We start from the raw sequence: 10,276 nt of genomic DNA, 5'->3' as shown, positions 1-10,276 counted from the left end.
GGGAAAAGGAATGGGCTGCCCTCTCTCCACACCAGTTATTCTTATCTCAGTACTTTTATTTTCTTTATTGCACTTATCATAGGTATAATCAAGTAGCTAATTCTTTAACTTATTGATTCCAGTTGGCTTTGTTCTCCTTGTGTCCCCAGTACCCAGCATGGTGCCTGACAAATAGTAGAGGCTCAATAAAGTCTTATTTAGTGGTAAATGAAAGAATTATGTAATTCATGATTTGATCTCTCTATTCCTGTATGACCAGATTTGAGGTTTCAAATTCCAATAACCAAATAGGCAGTTTCCCATTTATGTGGTTTTAAAGATACCAGCTGTGGACAACAAATCAACAAGGTGACACATGATACCTACTATGTGGGTCTCTCCTATATCAATGGGGACTTCTTAAGGAGCCTAAGCCTATATACCTGGTAGTAGTGAAATAGATAATTCAGAATGTGGATTCTTTTTTTGTTTGGAAAGTAATTTGTATTATTTTTTTTATTTTTCTGGTGAAGAACCTCTCACATTTTATTTTGTTAAGTTGCTGTAAAAAGTACATCAGTTTTATGTTAGTTTTGAAAAGCTAAATAACTAACACCACTAAAAGCAGAAAGGTGGCGAGAGAGCGGTAAGGATACACATTGGGTTTAATCACTTGCCCTGGATAATTCCAAACCTGTATCGTTTTTCTATGCGTGATTGATTTTTGTTTCTATACGGCTTTAAAAGATGAGGCAGTTTGTGTATTTAACCTTTCAACAACCACCTGTGAGGATCTGAGTCATCTGTCCCCATAGCTTTCTTTCTTCTGGTGACCAAAGCTTGATGACCTGAAGCCATGCATAAAATGGGGGTGAGGAAGGACTGCATCAATTCCTTAATGGTAGTTGAGATTAGGAAATAGCCTTTGTTCTTGAAAGCTGTGCTTCTTTTTTTTACTCTCTATATAAATTCTACTCTCTATATAAATTCTATATAAATTTTTGTGTATATTTTGGACACATGATCTATGACCATAGATCCCTTTGCATTCCTGAAGAATGATGTTGATTATGTCATTCTCATTATTCAAAACCTTTCACTGGCTCCCCAACACTTGCAGAATAAGATCTCAGGCTTTTATTCTGGCACTCAGTTTTCCTCCTAATCAAATTCTAGGATAGTATTGTGGTTATGAGCATAGATTCTGGAATTAAATATCTTGATTCTGCCTCTTGGGGGACCTTGAGCACATTGCTTAACCTTTCTAAGCCTTCCCATTTTCTCATGGAGAAAATAATGGAATCTAGCTCCTGGGGTTGTTTTGAAGATTAAATTAAATTATGCACATAGAATGTTCACTTTTGTGCCTAGAACACTACAAAGGCTCAATAAAAAGTTATTTTTACCACCTCTCTCTCCTGATCCAGCAACTGAACTAATTACTGTCGCAAACAGTATTGTCAGTACCCCATAATTTACATTTTCTTTCAGATGTCTTTTGCCTGTGCTTTTTCTTACTCCTTCCCCACTTTCCCAAGTTCAAGTGTTCTTCATTCTCTGATGCCCTGTCACAGCGTTGTTGTCTCATCTCTAAATGCTTCCATAGAAGTAATTCCTACTTTCCTGCTCTAGGCAGTTTTAAGTGATCTCTCCTTTCTTTAAATTCCCTTGACATTTTTTTCTGAGTGTGAAAGTGGCAGCCACTTGACTCAAGGATGCTCTTCTGGACTCTCACTTAGGTAGTTGAGATCTGGAGCAAATTTCTTCCTTTTCATGCATCTCTGGAATGAGGTAATATCAATCCTCTGTCACATGCTACCTGACCCTAACTAATAAACACAACCACTCTGTGACCATGGACAACTTACTGTAGATGCTCAGTATTTGTTCAGGGAAAGGATCTTAGGAGGTGAAAGGAACTTTCCGTGACGACCACCTATGTCACTCTATCAGAAGACCTTGTTTCAGCCTAAATTGAAATTTCTCAGGAAGTGTTTATAGTGAGATTCTAAGAGCCTTGGAGCTTTGAGCCTGGGAATATTTGGTGACATGTTAGATACATTTTATGATTCACGATTTTAAGTTGATTTTGACGATTCTATATGTAAGAGCTGAGTCTTTTTGGATTAATAGTTCTTTTCTCTATGACAGCTCTCATTTCCAGTCAGGCCCAGGTTAAAAATGACTGCATGGGAAGCAGAGGGTTTTGGTATTTGAGAAGATTATGATGGATTATTTCTGTCTTGCCATTGTTTTGCTTCACAAGATGGCAGGAAAAAATTAAGTTCCTATATTTTGAATAAATGTCTCTTTTTAAGAAGAATAGATATGGCCTTGGGGAGGTGCTGCCTGTGTTTTTTCTCCACATACTTTATTTGGGTAAGATGTTGGGGGATAAAAACAGAAAGGAATTTTCCACATAATTATAGGAGCTAAAAGTAAGATTTTCATAATCAGAACTAAATAGGACCACAGATTATTCATCCTCAATGGACTAAATGAAATAAACCTGAGGCAATTATCCTGGTAATGCAAGGTAGGAAAGTCTGGGGGCAAAGCTTAAGTTTTCCTATTTCTGAAAGTCAGTTTCAGTTTCTACACTCACTGCTTGGGAGATCTTGGCCAGGTTGATATCTTTTTCAGTTTATCCATCTGTAAGAGTGTTAAGCTAAATGATCTGTGAAGGTTCCTCCAACGTTCATTTCTCACTAAGCCTCTAGGAGATGCCATCAGGTCAGAGGCACCCACCTGATGAATGAGGAAAGCAAAACTCACTTTGTATGTCAGTGTGAAGAATGTGCTCTACCTAGAGTTCACAGTGACAGCTGGCTAATTGTATTTATCCATCCAAGCAAGCCTCCCAAGGAGGACTGTTGTGGGCTGAATTGTATATCCCCCAAATTCGAATATTGGAACCTAACCCCCAGTCCCTCAAAATGTGGCTGTATTTGGACTTAGGGCCTCTAAAGAGGTATTTTAGGGTGAGCCCTAAGCAAGTATTACTGGTGTCCATATGAAAAGAGGAATTTGGGACACAGACACAGAGGGAAGACCATGAAAAAGACACAGGGAAAAGACAGCCATCTACAAGCCAAGGAGAGAAGTCTCACAGGAAACCAACCTTGCTGACACCTTACCTCAGATGTCTAGTCTCCAGACCTTTGTGGAAATAAATTTCTGCTGAAGCCACCCAGTCTGTGGTTCTTTGTTACGTCTTTCATGGAAAACTAGTACAAAGACTCTCTGTGCTCTCTAAAGAAAAATAGAAATCCTATTAGGGGGTGGGGTGGGGGCAGAATTTTAGAAGAACTGGAATAAGAGGAAAGAGTTTGAAAGGCTACTCATAAAATTTTGTTTCCTAAGTGCTCAGTCCTTTGGGCAAAAGTTGGACATATATTTACTCATTATTTGGTTGGGGAGGAAAGGAGAAAATAAGTTAAGATTCTGGAGATGCATTAGTGAATAAGGATATGGTTCCTCTCCTGGTATTTTCTCTTGGTGGTTGAGGTCAACAGCCTTCACAATTGCTAAGAAGGGAAAAACAGGCTTATGAGAGAAGGTATAACAGGCTGAACTAACTTAATCTGAGGGTTTGGGGGAGCCTTTTCTAAGGAAGCTGCAAGGAGAGAGTGAGGATTAGGTAAGGAAAGAAGAGGAGGTGTTCTAGGGAAGGGAAGGTGGAAAGGTATGATCAAGGATCTGAAAAGCATTGTAGTGTGGGCACAGTGCTGAGAGGAAGCAAGGATGTAAAAATTGAAGGTTGTGAGTTAGAAAACATAAGAACTTAATGCTTTTCATAGAGGAAGCATCCCAAGACTAGGGGTGGGATTGAATCATTCAACCCATTTGGCTGTGACTGCGGGCTATACTAGATCCTGTCATTCATTTTCTGATCTCCGAGAGGAATACCCAAGGGATACTTAAGCCAACCATGTGCAGTTTTTTTGAATTCATGGAAAGAACTTTTGCTCTGAATTTTCCTTTTCATATTCCCCGGGGAACTGACTGGGACAACTTAAAAGAAAACCTGCCTCCACTCTTCTAGGTCTAACCTGGAGTTCTCTTGACTCCCCAGAATATGTGTTACCTGTGAGGAAGGGAACCCAAATGAGACGGGTTTGGAGTAATTGCAGCAGTGTCAGAAGCTTTGCTTAGAGGAAATGAGAAATGGAGAGGGAAAAGATCAGTTTAAAAGACTCTTCTTTTAGCAAACTTTGATTTGTCCTTTCTCCACTCCTGCCATGGTTACGTGGTACAGAGCTTTTAGGGAGGGAGGCAGATGTCTGTGCACTCTGCACCTAAGCGGTTTTCAGTCTATACTGTCCCCAGTGTCTAGCATTTCGGTGATGGCTGTGTGATTTTTTTTTTTTTTTTGATTCCTCTTTTGGAAAAAAGTGTCAATACTCTTTCCCAAACACCTCCTCAGTGGAGTCATTGGTAGTTATGGAACATGAGGGAGAGTGCTTACCAATTCCTGCTAGTCTTTAAAGTGCAAGTTTTTCTGGGAAAAAAATAAAACAAAAAGGATGGCTGTGCTGTTTTGAATAAAGCTTTCAGAGTTTAGGGATTGGGAAAGTATATTTCACTAAACTATAAAGAACATGTACTCATCTGCATAGGGAGTATTTGAAGCTACTAAACCCAATGACAATTGTTATATACCCAGAAGAATGTGAGCTGTTTTGTTGTGTGTTCAGGATGGCAGCTTGGGGGCTAAACACAAATCCCAACAATCCTGGGTCACCACAAGTAGCTCAGCGTAAGCAGATGTCCTTGAGTTGCATGATTTCCACAAACTTGGAATGACGTTAGGGGAAAAATTCCCAGGCCTCGATACAGAAGAAGAAAAAAAGAAAGAAAGAAAGAAAGAAATGCTATCTGTTTCCCAAATCAACCAAATGCCAGCTTGCTGTCTGCAGCAGTCTAAAAATCTATTACTAGACAAAACAAAATCTAACTACGAAGATGAATCTGCTTCTAGCAAAAACTTGTTATTCACTCCACAGTCAAAGTTATGAATGACTTCATTCCTTCAATAAACCTCTATTGACTTTTGGATTGTCCAGTGTTTTTCATTGTCTACAACACTGCTTGTCTCAATATATGCTTCTAATGGGAAACTAACTATAACTTACATTGTCTGTCTGGGGAAAAGGAATGGAATGAAGCTATCTGTAGAGTGGTTATTTGAATCTTTGTCCAGAGAGAGACCAATAATTCACAGGGTGGGTTGATAGATTCTGAAAGCAGCCTGGACAAATCTCCCAATGATAAAAACACCATTAAGTATTGTGTCCACAAATATACTTGTTAAAAGCAGAATTAGGGAAAAGAAACATTTGTGCTAAACCTTCTTGTTATCATGAATTTCTATTCTCAGGAATTAACTAAATTAAGAATCCAAAGGAAATCCTGTAGGAATAGATTCTACATTCATAACTATTTTGTGTTAGGCTACACTACAGTGTCTCTCACCTTTTTTACTTTTGGGAACAAAGAGGGTGAGGTGTGTGAATTTGGGAGTAGATGTATCAAACTATGGCTTGTCCTTTATTGCTATTCCCAGCATGAGATCTTGTTATAACACTAAAAACTCAGATTTTTTTTTTTTCTAAGCAAGTGAACCAGAAATATCTGTATTTAGTGGGCAAGGAGCAAGTTAAACAGAGGATTAATTTGTACTTTAAAACCCCACATAATCAGTTTCCATTTTCTAACCACACACTTCCTATTTCTTTGACACCACAGACACCAAAGGAAACCTGTACTGACTGCAGGCCACTGACTGGGATCCAGGTAAGAAATTTGTGCTATCTCTCATTTGTTTAAAACCTGGGTTTTACATATAACCACAGCTCAGATTCCACATTGAGGCCCCAGGGCATGGGAGGTTTATCAAGCTGCTCTTGTAAGTTTCTTTTATCTCACCAGGAAAGTACCTCCCCAGGGATGACATGGAATGGCTACAAAAAATTAAATCAGAAACAAAGCTCTTTCTGGGGCCCATAGCATCCTTGTATTACTCAGCCTCTCCCTCTCACCTTTGCACAAAACCTTGCTATCTCTTCTCTCCTACCTCAGCATCCTATTTAGTTACTCTAAGTTTTTGGTAGGCTCTTCCCCATCACTAGAATGCTTTCAGAATCACCAGTTTCTCTGGAAGCTTTCTGCCAGGTCCTCGGACACTCTGCAGTCAGGGGGATCTGCCCCCTCTGCCTGAGATGCCCTCCCTTTGCAGGCTGGCTTGTTAAACACTCACCTCATCTTCTAAGTTTGAGCGTAAATTGTGAGATTTGACGTTTGAGTTCCCAGCCTGACTGAGGCTCTTCTTCCTTGTGCTTTTGTGCCATCATTTCATCCTTTTGGTGGTGGTCCTCATCCTGGGTAGTCATTTATAGAGATGTCCATCTTCCTCTGTGACTGTGCCTTGGGAAGCAAGAGCACAGTAGGCTCATTTTCGTGCCTCTGGGGCTTGACATAGAAGAGGTGAAATGCCCCCCAAAAGAAGGAATTGTTCAATTACTGGATAGTTATATAATAGATCATTACACAGATTCTAACATCATGCTTTCCAGAAAATTTTAATAATATGGAAAAATGTTTACTTCTTTGTGTGATAGAAAAAGAACCCAGTATACAAATTATATATATCACGATTCTAAATCTATATTCATAAAGATGGGTATATTTATAATTATAGGTATGTATTCATATATGAATATATGTGCAGATGGGCAAAAGAGTAGAAGAAAGTACACCAAAATCTCACTTGTTTTGTTTGGAATTGTGGAATTATATGCTGGTTTTTTCATATATATTTTTCTCCAGATTCTCTATAGTGAACATATATTACCCTTATAATTAGAGTAGAAAACTACCATTTCAAAATGAATGGCAGATAGGACCTATTTTCTGATGTGGAGGAGGGGAATACACCTAACCCGGTTAAAATAAAATTAGGTGAAATCAAGCATCGTTTTAAGTGTGTGATGTTTTAACAAGAAGGAAAATAACACGGGAGCGTGTTTTTTAGTTAACAGTCACAGTGGCCTTCTTGGCACAATTTCATCAATAGAATGGGGGATATTTAAAACAGTTTGCCTCTTAGAAGATAGAGAGTAATATATATTTTTTTTTAGTTTTTAAAAATTTTTATTTATTTTTGAGAGAGAGAGACAGAGTGTGAGTGGGGGAGGGACAGAGAGAGAAGGAGAAACAGAATCTGAAGCAGGGTCCAGGCTCGAGCTGTCAGCACAGGGCCTGATGCAGGGCTTGAACCCACAAACCATGAGATCATGACCTGAGCTGAAGTCAGAGGCTTAACTGACTGAGCCACCCAGGAGCCCCAGAGAGTAATATATTTTCTAATTAAGGGCTATAAAGATCACAAAGATATGGGATTAGGTGTAAAGCTCGTCACTTTAACAGTTCTCTAGGGAGGGTATCCTCCCTGCACCCCATGCCCTGGAATGATTTACAGGAAAGTTAAGATTAGATAACCCTGGGCGTCAACAAGTCTTTGCTCTGAATACTGTGCTATAGCTTTAAAAAACAGATCAGAGAGATGATTAAAATGTGACTAACTTTACAGGTTACAAAGGAAAAGGATTGAGTAAGGATTTTACCTCTTACCTAACTCTGTGGCATTAATTTTATGTTAACAAACATTTTAAGAAAAAAAAACCCAAAAAACAAAACACGTTTTGTAGGAAGGTCCATGAAAGCTCCTAGACAGGTCAGGAAACCTATTCTTCTTCTTGCTCCTAACTCTCCTGGAAGAAATAAATCAATAAAGCAAATGAGATGACCAGCCTAGTAGTTTGAGTGCCTATTAACTAGACAGTAGTCTAGTGTTTAATCTGGGGCCTTGGAATCTGACAGCCAGGGTTGAAACCTTGACTTCATCACTAATGATTGATGAACTGAGGCTCAGTTTCTCTACATGAAAAATATACCTACTCATAAAGTTGTTAAATGTTATATGAGATGATATAGGTCAAGTGCTTAGCCTATGTGGAACATACCGAGTGTTTAACACTTATGGTAGCAACTTATGATACTTACTCACACTTCTAACCCACTCCACCATTTTTATGCAGATACTGCATTTTATTTGTATGCACATATTGTCACACACTTTAAATAGTTGTCCTTTATCTTTTCCTTTCTTTGGCTTGCTGTTATTTCCATGTATTGATCTCAGGTTTGGGCCTTAAATTAGACCCCTGTGACTCTGAGGCCTCACTGCTGGGCATTACCTCCCTTTGCTCCTTTTTTCCCTTCTGTCTCAAGGCCAAATTGATTTTTGGGCTCTGTTCTATACTCCTGATCCATATTTAGCTTGCAGACCATTTTAGAAGTGAAATTCCACAAATTTTAGTCATAAAGACCTGGAATTTAAATTCTTCATACCAGCTGATTTCAGTTAAGTTGCTTATGTCTCTAAGGTTGAGTATACATTTTTATCATCTCTAAGGACAATAGTACTCACCTCCTGGACCAATTAAGAGGATTAAAAGTAAATGATCTATGTGAAGTTCTTAAAGAAGACCTATATACACAGTGATTTTTCTCCTTATTCCTTCAGAAATCACTATTGTAAACGGTTTGTTTTCCTTTCCTTATGAGTATCCTGTTTTCTGTTTATATCAGTGAGACATGCTAACATGAAGACTGATGCATTAAAATACTACTTAATTCAGGACATCCCCCTTATTGGGAACTCATGACCATTCTCTCAGGGCCCAGGATGAAATTTACCTTGTCATTTTAATCCTCTGGGAGAATGAGGCCAAGGAAGAAAGGAGAAAAGTAGCGATGTCTGACCCATCTTGTGCCCAGAGCTACTTTAGTGAGGAGCATGAGACTCGTTTTGGTTCATAAAAAAGTAGTATATAATGAACAATGGGACATGTTGGGAAGCTATTGCATTTATTAAAACAAGAAATGGAAAAGACAACTTTTTAAGGCTTTATAGTTTCCAGATGGACTATTTGAGGGAAGTTTCCTGGATATAAATATCCCACAAATTCCAGAAACTTGGGGATTATACAAAAGCCATGTGTTTCTAGGTATGTCAGACACCACCCTTACAACTGCCCAATTACATGAACTTTACATTTCCCCACATGAGCTTTTGAGCTAAACAATGAATTTGTCGTTGATTTTACATTAGCCTTCTATGGTTTACTGCTGAGGAACGAGCTTCGAATCTCCTGTACAAAATGTTTAAAACTTTAATTATGTGCGCAGGTAACAGAGAGGAGAGTATAGGGAGAAAGGAAGATTAGAATTAAAATTTAGCCTGCTGCAAACAGTTTTGATGTGTAGTTCACAGATCTCCAGCACATAAAGCTTGTTAAGGGAGAAGACACAAGGAAGGAAGCAGGAAGCAGAGAGAAGCACTTTAAGACATAAAGCTTTCAGTGTCCTCTCTCATTAGCTCTCCTTTGCTTTCTTTCTCTGCCTTACTCACCGTGTGCCCTGTGACCTTTGGTCTCTGCCCTTTCAGATGCTCCTCTCCCCACTTTAGAAGGGGGTTGGACAGGGGAAGAGGAAACAAGAAGCGAAGAGCCCCATCATGATCATCCACTTTATGGTGTCACACAAATGACTATGCCAGTGGGCCTTAGTTTCCTCATCTGTAAATTGGAAAGAATAATACCCAATTCACCTGAATGATTTTGGAGATTAAGTTAAATCCTCAACTTCTCAGGGTCTTTAAGACAGAATAGTACCCTGAGATATGCCAGTGGTAAATGGCTGTGGGAAATGCTATGTACTTTATATTAGTGCCATCAAGTCTCCGAGGAATTCTACAATACAAAAAACCCCATTTAGTTCTGTTAACCTGTGCTGGGCAATGCTGAACCAGCAAGTACAAAAATAATTAGTTCCATTAGCATCTCCTTATTTTTACCATAGGTCCTAAGTTCCCGACTTACAGTTCAGAGAGGAGTTGACCAGTGCATATGGGGGGCAGGAGGAAAGGACAGAGAAACCCTCCCCATCTCAGATGAAAGCCGAGATTTTTGGCCAAGATCATCCCACAGCTCTGGAGGGTGATCCTAAAATTCATCTTTAAAGAAACATTTTCCCTCCAGTTAATCCTAGTTAATAAAGTTAATATTTGCAACCTGGGTAGGAGGTGAAAGAATTGAGGTGGAGAAAGCATTGTCACTTATAATTAGGATGCGTCAGAAGTAAATTCCCCTTTTCAATGGTGAGTAAGGCAGAAAGTATGGTTTTCCTGGAGATAAAAAATGTTTTTGTCCCCCCACTAATAAAAACAGTAATG

This window comes from Leopardus geoffroyi, chromosome A2, assembly GCF_018350155.1.
Source record: "Leopardus geoffroyi isolate Oge1 chromosome A2, O.geoffroyi_Oge1_pat1.0, whole genome shotgun sequence".
Taxonomy (NCBI): domain Eukaryota; kingdom Metazoa; phylum Chordata; class Mammalia; order Carnivora; family Felidae; genus Leopardus; species Leopardus geoffroyi.
Note: the sequence above shows the minus strand (reverse complement) of the source record.